Source organism: Papaver somniferum, chromosome 6 (assembly GCF_003573695.1).
Source record: "Papaver somniferum cultivar HN1 chromosome 6, ASM357369v1, whole genome shotgun sequence".
Lineage (NCBI taxonomy): Eukaryota > Viridiplantae > Streptophyta > Magnoliopsida > Ranunculales > Papaveraceae > Papaver > Papaver somniferum.
In genome coordinates, this window is record NC_039363.1 from 96,473,128 (window position 1) to 96,485,154 (window position 12,027).

The following is a 12,027-nucleotide window of genomic DNA, read 5'->3' on the forward strand; positions in this document are numbered from 1 at the left end:
ATAAATGGGTGGAAGCTAAGGCCACCCCAACTAATGATTCTAAAGTGGTTTCAGATTTTGTGCAAGCTAATATTTTTGCAAGGTTTGGAATTCCAAGAGCCATAATTAGCGATGGGGGTTCTCACTTCAAAAACAGGTTCTTACAAAACTTGTTGAAGAAGTACAATGTGTCGCTCAAGATTGCAACACCTTATCATCCCCAAACAAATGGACAAGCCGAGGTTTCCAACCGAGAGGTGAAATCCATACTTGAGAAGACGGTGAATCCAACAAGGAAGGATTGGAGCATGCGACTTAATAATGCTTTGTGGGATTATAGAACCGCATACAAGACACCTATTAGGATGTCTCCTTTTAGGCTTGTGTATGGTAAACCTTGTCACTTACCCGTGGAGATTGAGCATAAGGAGTTTTTGGATATTAAGCAATGCAATATGGAGATGGATGGTGCTGGAAAGCAAAGGAAGTTACAACTCCAAGATCTAGAGGAGCTTCGCAATGATGCATTTGAAATCTCACGCATTTACAAGGAGAAAACGAAGGCATTTCATGATACTATGATTTCTAGAAAACAATTTTGTGTGGGGCAGAAAGTGCTTTTGTTTAATTCTCGCTTGCAATTATTTTCGGGTAAATTAAGGTCACGTTGGATTGGACCTTTCATTGTTACTAATGTGTTTTCTCATGGTGCAGTCGAAATTCGTTGCATAGCTACAAGCAAGGAATTTAAAGTTAATGGGCACCGGTTGAAACCATACTATGAGAACTTCTTTTCCGAAGTGGTGGAAGGAGTTAATTTTGTGGATGCAATCCCTCTGGAGGAGTCATAGAAAGCAAGGAGATAGTCGGGATGACGAATTTAAACCAAGCGCTAAGTGGGAGGCAACCCACCGGTTTTGTATCTTTACCTTTATCTTCTTTTTTCTTTTTTTAAGTATTTTTGTCTTTGTTTTTGCATATTTTTTGCGTAATTTCCCACCTTGAACTTCACTTTGGATGAGTTAATTTACATTGAGGACAATGTAAAGTTTAAGTGTGGGGGAGCATTTATATGTTTTTAGAGTTTGATGCTTTTTAGTTTAAAATATATATATATATAGAAAACTGAAAAATGAAAAAAAAAAATCAAAAATGAAACTCCAAAACATAGAAATATGTGCCTTTAGGATGACACTACCAATCTATGTGGATGAAACCGTTTTGGTTGCGGGAGTTGAGGAACTCATTAACTACAAGGGACAAAATTATTCAAGTGTTAGAAATAATATGAAAGTTGTTACCATAGCTCGAAATATCACCATATCACTTTCTGTTTTTACTTTTGCAACCTTTATGTTATCTCTATGTGATTTGGTGGGTCACTAACATCGACTTGTTATTGCTGTTAGGATGAAATAGTGGGATTGAGTTACTACAAAAAGAGAAAAAAGAAAAGAAAAAAAAGACCGACCAATTGACCAAACAGAATAAATTCGACACTTGGATAAAGCAATATGTATGTGTTCTCCCTGTCTCCGTCGGCTAAGAAAGCGTGCAGTGCAGGATCCAAGGGAACTATCATGTAATCTGCTGACAAGAAACATGCGCTTGGATCCACAAGATCCAATCATGATGTCTCAAAAAAAAAAAAATTGTTATGGTGCAATAAAATCGACTCCTTGTTCCCTTGTATATGCCAGTGAGTCGATCCAGATTTAAGTTTATTGACTGCTGGTTCCCTTGTATATGCCAGTGTGTTGACATTAGAATTCAGACCAGTAGCTCAATCCAATAGGATTCATAGGTTCATCATTGGCAGAGACCTTCAGACAGATATGGGAAACATCGATCACTTTAGTAAACACAACAACCATCTATATCTATTTCCATCTTCTTTATTTCTTCATTTGTGATTGTGGTTTGTTAGTTTCCGAGATTGTGGCTTGTTCGACTTTCTTAACAGAGCTTATTTATATATATTAATTTGGATTCGTAACAAGGTACCTCCTCTTGCAACCATTTTGGATTCATTCATGGATTTGTTATAGGTAGATGGAGTTGGAAAAATAGGTTTTGTAGGCAAACCTCTTGTAAACCTTCACGAGACTATAACTCGTCCACTAGGGACACCTAGGGGTTCAACGGCTTGTTATTTATGCTAAAAGTGACCGTAGGCTCGATGAGACGGAGTTGTATGTATGTTTTAGAATTCTTTTGTTTGATTTCCTAGAGGACTAGCAAAGTCTAAGTGTGGGGGAATTTGATAGGTGTTTAAAACACCTAATTTTATATCTAGTATTTATGCTTTCTTTGCTATTTTTCTTGTAAATTATATATCTTATGTTTGGTTTTGAGTGTTTAGGTACTTTGGAGTCATTTGGAATAAAAGAAGAAGAAACGTCGCTTAAAAGGCAAAAAGGTGCAAATGATGTTGGAGACGAACTATTTCTCATTATTTTCTTCTATCTCTTAATTTATTTCTGAAAAGCATGTCGGCTTTAGTGATGCAAATATATGTCTGAAAAGCACGACTGTTTTAGTGATGAAGAGAAATTGTAGAGAAGAAGTGGGTCCGAGATGTAAGAGACGGCTGATGTTGGTGGAAGGATTCGAAGAAGAGAAAAAGCGTCAATTCTCATGTGCAATTGCTACTGGGAGCCGAGTGGAGCCGAACCAAACCAGCGATAGGAGACAACTACCGCAACTTAGTCTAGAGAAGAAAGGGGCGGGCATCTTTGTTGGCCCTTATCTAATGAGTGGGTGTTGTCTATCCTGAATACCCCTTATCTACTTCAACTAAGTGTCTATATGCACTTTCATTTTACTACAGAAACCTAAATTTCAGAGATAACAAAATCATTGGTTTTTATTTCTTCACCTGAAACCCAAAATGGCTGCGGCTTGAGAGAGGACGGAAGGAACTACTGAGTTCAGATTCGATGGAAGATGAGAGTGTAAGATGCAAAAATCAGATAATCGATGAAGAAACTGATGGGGGTTTTGAATCTGTTGCAGTCAAGAACAAGATGAAGAGGAAGTTAGGGTTTTGTTGAAGACGATCAATTTAAGAATCTCTTGATGTTGATGATTGATTCAAGGGTTGATAAAGCTTGGGTGTATGCTTAATCTCAATAATTTGTGTTGTAATTGATTCTTAAACAACAAAGATAAAAGATTGAAGATGCTGTTGCATTCAGATGGGGTTTTGAGTTTGTGTTCAACTGAGAATGGAGAGAATTTAGTGGTGTTTGAGACCAGAAACAGAGAGGAAATTGAGCTTTTGAAGTCACGGATTTTGTTGGGTATCTGGATTAATCAGTGGCTCAGTTTTATGAGGAGATTATAGCTCAAGTTTACAGGCAGAGTGTGGGTCAAATTTTTGGCATAAATCAGTCGAGATTGCAGTCGATCCAACCATGGGTTTGATGGGTTTCATGGAGGTCAGATCGAGTCCGTCATCAGCTCAACTAGACGCTGTGAGAAATAGGTGACAACCACAGCCAACGATCGGTCATAAGCTATTAATTAAACGAGTTCTGGTAGTTTTGAGCTCGCATTTGGGGCTGAAAATGAGTTATTTAATAGCTGAGTTCATATGGGTTTTGTTGGTTTGAATGGAGGAGATATGGGTTCGATTTGAAGATGGTTTTTATGTGTTTCTCGCTTGCCATCCAGTCACAGGAAATGTTGCTGCTACAATGAAACTGGTGAGTGTATTTCACAGGAGTTGAGAGCAATCAACACATACAAGTAATGGCATTGCAAGTGGTAATGGATCTGGAGATTGTTACAAGACAATGCAGGTTAGGAGTCGAGATGGACTGAAATGACAAAGGTTCTGGTGAAGTTGCTGGTGCAGAATGGATGCTCGTACAACTGAACGATATTATTACAGGGTGTATGGAACTTTTTAGATGAATGTCTAGGGCAGGTACAACAGTTGCAGGTGCAGGTTGAGAATGTAGAGAAGAGATGGAAACAAACCATTACTCTGGTGGTGTCAAATGGAATCGTTAAGGAATGACTGAGGATGCTGTATGATATTGTTGGTGTTTCAAGAGTTTGTGATTCTGTGAATGAAGATGAATCTGGCAGTTTGACAGATTTGTATGGAACCCAAATGGATGCAGTAGCTGTTGTAGTTAATGATGGAGTTGTTGCTGTTGAGAAATTGCAAGAGGGAGTTATTTGGTGGTGGACAAGACTGAGATAGATACTTTGTTGGTATTGTGAAGCTGAGATTGAAATGACAGCGGTTATAATTGCAGGATACTTCCTGGTGAAATGCCATTACGGCTGAAGTTCAGTCTGTGATGCACCAACATGGTGCAACATTGAGTATAGTCGTGCAAGATAGCAACTCTGGCCTAGACCATAGTGAATCAGACTGAGACAGACCTGACTCATCTGATTAGCCATCTGACCCATTGACTCGGTGTGAATTAGTTGACTTCCCGAGTGGACTCGTTTACTTCATTTGACCGGTGGCCAGATGGACCTTGTCGGTCACCAGAGATATGTTCCGACTACTTTTTCGGCCAATTCACCAGTTTTCCGCGATTATTTTTTGGCAGAGATTTTTACTGGGGTGTTTCCACATGTGGGTTGTATGGGCTTGGTGGACTTATATCTATTGGACCTTTGAAGACTAGACCTAATTTTGGAACAAGAGGAGCTACAAAAGAAAAAGTCTTATAAAACTTTTGGATATCACGTATTATTTTCTACTTGGAGTTTCGGAGAGAATTTCTTCTAGGGTTTGCTTTCGTTTGTCTTCATCTTCTTTATTTTATTGATTATGATTATGATGAACTCCATTATTATGAGTAACTAAATACTACTATTGGTTATGGGATAAAAGTTGATTTCTCAAATATGTTATTTGAATCTATGGATTAGTTTTGTCTCAATATTTTATTGTTTATGATTCATGGTCTATATTGTTATAGGATTTGATTGTTTGATTGGTTGAGTCCGGAATCAATCCGATTTGCATTCATCTCTAAAGCTATATTAGAGTTTTCAATACGAAAAAGTTGTTTGTCCCTGATTTTAAGTAACAGAATTGTGGTTGGTGCTTGTAGCGATATATCCTACTAGTCACGTATGAATCATAACCTTGGTTAAATCGAATTAGTGCTTTTACACGTTTGATTGCTTTGATTAGTCTTATTCCATAAATCTTAAAGATTTTAGGGAGTTAAACTTAATTGTGCTTTTACACTTTTGGGTTACTTTCTAGGAAGAATTCACATATGCATCTTTTAATGTGGTTTTGATGAAATTAGGGAATTAGCGGGATATTCTTGCGATCTAGGTATCCTAGGGCTTTTAATAGATGAGAGATTAAAATATCAATTCTAGTCATTGATGAAAATACATGTTTGTGAATGATACTATCCCGTGACCAATATCTTCTCCTTATTGATTATTCAAATTATCTTTATTTCTTTCAATTATTTTATTTGCTTTGCTAAAAAAAAAATCCCCCTCGGTTATCTTAGAAACTGAAAATTACATAACAACAAAAGTCTCTTTGTGGATACGGACTCTTTCCTACCACTTACTATATTATTGTAGTTAAGTAAGAAAGTGAAATTGTATTTGACGGTTGACAACCAATCACTCAAGTAATATAAACTTACACGTATTTTCTTTGAACTACTTGTTATTGTCAAGGTGTCTTAAATACTTGTAATTGTCAAAGTGTCTTATATAGAAGTTCTTAAATATAAATTGGGAAACGAAAATGCTATTTGACCAGCGGGTTAACAACTAAATAACAGTTGATTTTGACGTGGCAACAGATTTGGCACAAACAGGTGGTTTTCTATGGATATGTCATCAGACAGAAAAAAAAAAATCAACCGTCTTCTAATTTCATTGTGATCTTCGTCTTCATTCATCATTTTTTTTTCTCGGGACTTGCATCGACTTATTTCTCGTCCACAAAAGTCTCATGCTCAGATCGCCAACCTTGTATCAAACTGATCTGTATTTGAAAAAGTGGGGGTCTAACAACACCACCCAATATTTCGCTTAGCAATCTGTATGGACTAACTCATATACTTTGCTAGATAATCAACTAGACAGTCAGACTCAATCTAGATTAAAGTATATCGAGGAGTTAATATCTCTCTCTTGATTTGATATTTACTCAAGATAATAACAATCAACGAGTCTTTATCAAATACAAGGAATAACTTGGATGGTACCAAAGACCAATATCCAAGGATCAATCAATGACAATCAACAACCGAAGGTTGGATTATTCTAATTGATGATCTGACGCACAACCTGTATTATTTAAATTATAAAGATAAAACATTATAATGCGGAAATTGAAATAACACAGACACCAGAAATTTTGTTAAAGAGGAAACCGCAAATGCAGAAAAACCTCGGGACCTAGTCCAGATTGAACACACAATGTATTAAGCCGCTACAGACACTAACTTACTCCAAGCTAACTTCGGACTGGACTGTAGTTGAACCCCAATCAATCTCCCACTGATCCAAGGTACAATTATGCTCCTACGCCTCTGATCCCAGCAGGATACTGCGCACTTGATTCCCTTAGCTGATCTCACCCACAACTAAGAGTTGCTACGACCCAAAATCGCAGGCTTTGATAATAAACAAATCTGTCTCCAACAGATAAGTTTATAAAAGGATCAATCTAACTCCCACAGATAAACCCTAAAGGTTTTGTTCCGTCTTTTGATAATAATCAAGGTGAACATGAACCAATTGATAATCCGATCTTATATTCCCGAAGAACAACCTAGAGTTATCAATCACCTCACAACAATCTTAATCGTATGGTAGCGAAACAAGATGTTGCGGAATCACAAACAATGAGACGAAAATATTTGTGATTACTTTTTATATCTTGCCTATCGGAGATATCAATCTCAAGCCAATCAATCTGATTGTACTTGTACGATAGAAGGTGCAAGATCAGATCACACAACTACGATAAAAGTAGTATCGGTCTGGCTTCACAATCTCAATGAAGTCTTTAAGTCGTTAACCTGGTTTTAGAAGAAGAAAACCAAAGGTTAAAGGAAAATTGACTCTAGTACGCAAACTAGTATCACACGTAAGGTGTGGGGATTGGTTTTGCACAATACTAGATGTCTCCTTTATATAGTCTTTCAAATCAGGGTTTGCAATCAATGTTAGCTTAGTAACAAAGAATTCAATATTCACCATTAGATGAAAACCTGATTTACATTCAAGCTAATATTTATCAACCGTTAAATCGAAAACTTAGCTTGTTACACACACTTGACAATGCACGCTTCTAGGTTTGTTAACCGTACCCAAACATATGCACTTGTTGGTTCAATAATAGTTAACCAAAAGGTTAGCCATATGAGCATCTCATATCAACCATGTTCTTTTTTACCATAACTAGTTCAAATGACTTCAAATGAACTAGTTAGATAGTTGTTCAAGTGCAAGGAAATATTATGTACTACACAAGACACAATTGAAGCAAAGATGATTTGATTCACTTGAATCGGTTCATGAACTTTTATATCCACGGTTTGCAAACTGCATTCCTTAGTCTTTTTAAGTTTAAGTTCAGAAATCATCATCAGATATATAACCTTCTTAAGTTCGCAGACTAGGTTCGCGGACTTAAGCAACCGGGAAGAGTTTACAAACTCCAGCAGGAAATCTCGGCAAAAGACCTTCCGCCGGTTCGCGGACTGGTACTCATGCAACTAGTTTGTCAACTCCAGCAGAATTTCTCGGGATGAGAAGTTCGGCAGTTCGCGGACTTGGCAACAAGCCATTCTTTCAGTTTCTCTTGATCAACAAAGTTCACAAACTTTGGTTCAAGGAATATGACTTATACATAAATGTGTTTCCACAACAATGCTTATGTCCATCATTGGTTATGTAATCTAAACTCTCATTTCAATCATTGAAACATTCTTAGAGGACGTTATGTAGTTGTTACACCATTTCTCGTCAAAGCAATTTTCAAAGTGATTGAAACATATCATGACTTTCGTCACTAGGTAAAGATAAACTAGATGGAAGAGAAAATCTTACCAACACATATTTTGAGATATAGATAGGCGAGGTATACTCGGCTCGAAATACCAAATGTGTATAATCCAAGTCTATATATATAGCATACGACTTATTGTCTCAAAGAGTAGGAGATAGAGTAGATAGACTTTTGAGTGATAGATAAGTTCAAGTCTTCACATACCTTTTTGTCGAGAAGTTCCACCGGTTCCTTGAGTAGTTCTTCTGCTTGTATGATGAATTGCCATGAAGTCCTTGAGCTCAACTACACTTTATATCTTAGTCCGAGACTTAGCTATAATAGACTAGAAATCAAGACTTAGAGTTTTGATCACTAACATTGACAAACATGCTTGAGATAGCAACGCATGCGAGGTTGACCGAGCAATGCTCTAACGGTATTGCCTCTCCCTTTCTTCTATGGTGATGATTTTTTACCTAAGTATGAAGTTTCACATGAAAAATTGGAGAAATTTTTGTTCTTAACCTTTAATCCGTGGATTTTGTTCTTAATTTCTCAATTTCAGTTGATAAAAACTTAATTATACTTGATTCCCATCGTATTTATCGCAGTATTAAAACTTAATGACATAAATTAGGATGTATGTTTAAGGAATGGGAAAACTACTCGTTGAAGAAGATGAATATCTGATTATAGGTCTGGCTTCCAAATCAATGAATAACATTCGAAATTAGAGAATCAAAAATAAACAGTGAGAAGCTACTCTTTGGCTAAATTTTTAGTGATGGGAAGCACAATATAAAGGAGTTTCTAATCTTTGAAAAAGAATCAATGAGTATCTTTGATTGAACTGGAATTTCAAATTATGTTATGTCTTCCGATATAAGATCTGGCTTCTTAATTTGATCGAGAATAAGATACAAAATTAGGGAAATAAAATATACTCTGTGAAGATTTAGCCATGGTTAATTGATTCGAGGGGAAAAAAAAGTAAAAACCTCTTCCAATACAAATTTATTTTTGATGACGTGGTTCGGAGGAGTTATCACCCCAGTCTTCCACATCGGGTGCCATGTGGGATCAGCTGGTATTCAGTTGTTACCAAGCTGTTCACCTAACACGATTAATTAGGAAATACACTCCTCTATAACTCTATTCCTTTTTATATGTTTGATTATAGCCGTTTAAAATTCAATTTGAAGCTTGTTTTTATTCTTTTTCTATATATGTCTGGAAACTTAACGTTAACTAAGTTCTTATTCAATTAACATTGTGAGTCTTTACAATTTTAGTCTTTAAAACCATATCAATACGTTTTTAACTTATGTATGAATTATTTTTGTAAGTTGTTGTAAATCGATGAGCCTAATTACAGAAATGAGTTGGTTCTCACACTTTGAGACACTGTTTCTTTTGAGAAGTTCAGCTCTTAGAGATACAACCATTTCTATTACTGTTGGTGTTGGTGAACCCTTTAGTTGCGATGGTTAACTCATGGAAATTTCGGAAGTATATACTTTACGTCTACGATTACTCCATTTATGAGTATCTTTCTGGATAAATATTGGATGTGAAGTTTATTGATTTGGTAAGTATACCAAACACTGCATGATCTGATAAAGTGGATAACCACGCTGTCTTGGTGGCTATTTGTTAGGCTTTTGTGAAGAATTATCAAGGCATATCATGGTTTACATGAAACCGTAACTATTGTAAATTTTAGAAGTATTTCTCATTAAAAAAGTATATATATGAATGTTTATATATAGTCATTCGTTCCAAAAAAAAAAAAATACATTAACAAAAGTAATCCATGATGATAGCTAAGAAAATTCTTAGAGTTACTATAAATGGAATTTAGAAATCTTTTTTTATTACGAATCAATAATGTTTTAATATATTTTTAAAACTTTTCATCGGAGTTAGTATTTAGGTTCATGATTTATAAGAAAAACCGGGAAAGTATAAATCAAAATCTATTTATGCCGTCCACCAAGGATACGGCTTACGTTAAATTTGTCCTCTTTTTCTTTCTTTTGGTTCCACAAATTATTCATTTTCTAACGTTGTCAGTTGATATATTGCGCGACTCATATATCAGTATCTTTCCTTTATTGCATGGTCGGTTGATTGATATTTTTGAACTTTGGATGGTCTATAGAATCAAGTATGAATAGACATACGATGTGTGGAACGATATTACTTAGCACCAGAAATTTCTCAGAACAAAGGTCATGACGCTTGTTGTTTTAGCCAGAAGTGTTTGGTTTTCCGAACAAAACCATTCTCAACAGATAGTAACACATGTTAGCCGCGGTTAGTTGTTACTTAAGGTTAATTTTGGTCGGGTTACGACATAGATTCCTACGGACGTCCGGTTAACAACGATAACAACTTAGTTGGATTACCACGGATTGATTCAGCTCCATGTTTTGTTGAACTTTTTATAATGCTTCACGTTTTCATCTTCTCGTTAGTGCTAGGATAATATTTTGTTAGTCATGATATTAGGAAGATGATATTCATCCAACGATAAAGTTATATTAGTAAACCTAATTATATTAGGAAATACGGGTTAGCCGATTAGATGTTTATGGACGTCCGTATTTGTCCCACCCCTTTTGGACGGTGGATCTATCCCGAGACAGAGGTAATGTTTTCTTATAATATAGATAAAATTACTTGGAGATAAAGTTTTTATCACTGGATAAAAAGAGATTATCGCTAGGTAGAGATAAAAACAAGGCTTTCAAACATATTATCCAAAGCTTTAATTATATATTAATGCCTTGGAAAGGAAATAACATGAACCATGATGCTAGATCCACCATGGTTAAGCATGTGCTTAATGCCCTTACTAGTCATCATATGAGTGTTTTTAAAATGCCTAAGAATATGATTACCTAATTAGACTCTATTTAGAGACAATTATGGTGAGGAAAGGATGGCAGCAGTAGAGGTATTTACTTTATAGGATGGGATAAACTTCAAATATATACCTAAAGCTCTTGGTGGTTTAGGTTTTAGAAATCTAGAAAATCTAAATAATTCTTTATTATATAAGGTTGCCTGGAAAACCTGCAATGATGAGGACTTTCTTTGTTATAAGGTTCTCAAAGATAAATATTCTAGGAATGGTAGTTTACTTCACCTATATTAACTTAAAGATGATTGTTCATGGTTATGGAGAAGCATTTACTCTGGCCTTAAAGTTGTTCAAAAATACTCTAGATGGCAAAAGTGATACCAAAATTAATATTTGGCTAGATTGTTGGGTTATAGGACTTAATAGGCCACATGTTATTGGATCTTCTAGTTATAAAAATTTTACTCTTATTTGTGACTTGTTCTTGTCAGGTTCTAGACAATGCAAATATGGAATACATATATTGTAAATGCTCTCTTTTCTCATTATTGTGGCAACTTAATCTTAAGTATGAGAATCCCTACTATAAATGAGGACACTTTGATTTAGTCACCAAATATAAGATGAAATTTTTGAGTCAAGAGTGCTTATAATACCATTTGTTCTACTGGAGTGAATTCTATTGTTGCCCGTAGTTCCATTCCAATTGGTGAGGGAAGCATTTGTGGAAAATAAAAATTCCACATAGAGTCCAGCTTTTTGTGTGGAAATGTATCAAAAGAATAGTTTCAGTAAGAACTAGGATTGCCAGATATAAATCTGGCATAGAAACTCATTGTTGTTTCTGTAGGGAAACTGATGAAAGCATGAATCACCTATTCATGGAGTGCAGCTATTCTAGAGAAATCGGGTTTTCTGTGAACATTAATATTGAGACCATCATTGAGTAGTATGTTAATTTTGAACACTAGGCTGTAAGTTGCTTCTACTCTTTAGATGCTAACATTTATGCTTTATGCTTAAGTATGGAAACTCTTGTTTGTAGGTTTATGAGTATTGCCTGGCATATCTGGAAGGATAGATTCTTGGTCATATTTCAGAATAAAAAACCTAACTTGCAAACTACTATTGCTAGAATTAATCATTTGCTTCTTCAATGTACTAATCTATCTAC